The sequence below is a fragment of the Myotis davidii genome, unplaced genomic scaffold (genome assembly GCF_000327345.1).
Source record: "Myotis davidii unplaced genomic scaffold, ASM32734v1 scaffold428, whole genome shotgun sequence".
NCBI lineage: Eukaryota > Metazoa > Chordata > Mammalia > Chiroptera > Vespertilionidae > Myotis > Myotis davidii.
The window spans coordinates 3,626,374-3,626,831 of NW_006299834.1; the positions used below are offsets into that span (position 1 = coordinate 3,626,374).

General features: G+C 59.6%; 1 protein-coding gene across 1 annotated transcript in view; it reads right to left on the reverse strand.

The window, feature by feature from the left end:
- Positions 1–458, reverse strand: part of CACNA1I (calcium voltage-gated channel subunit alpha1 I) — a 108,137-nt gene that overhangs the window by 23,212 nt on the left and 84,467 nt on the right. The gene's annotated exons all lie outside the window — the stretch shown is intronic.

Sequence of the window (458 nt, forward strand, 5' to 3'; positions counted from 1 at the left end):
GGCCCTGAAAGGGCCACTGGCCTGGCCAGTGGGGGGCAGGACCAGCTGGACTCCCGAGGCCCTCTCCCCACCCAGCCTCTCACTCCCCCCATCCATGGCCGTGGGGGCTTGTCCACAGTGTGTGTGCCTTCGTCTCCTCCTGCCACCCCATTTCCTTGGAGGAAAGTACTGCAAGTTAGGGCCATTTTCCTCTTTACAGGTAAGGAAACGGAGGCTCAGAGAGGGCTGTGACCTACTGGTGGGATCTGCCTGCCCCGCCCCGCCCCCCGACCCCCCAGCTCAGCTCTTTACCCTACACATTGGCGCCAAGATAAAAACCCCATTCTCCACACCAGACCCACTGGCCCCACTCCACCCATTCATTCATTCATTCATTCATTCATTCATTCCTTGCTGTCTGGTCCCACTCTGGCACTGGGAACCCAGAAAGGCAGCAGAGCTCATCCCTGCCTGGTTCT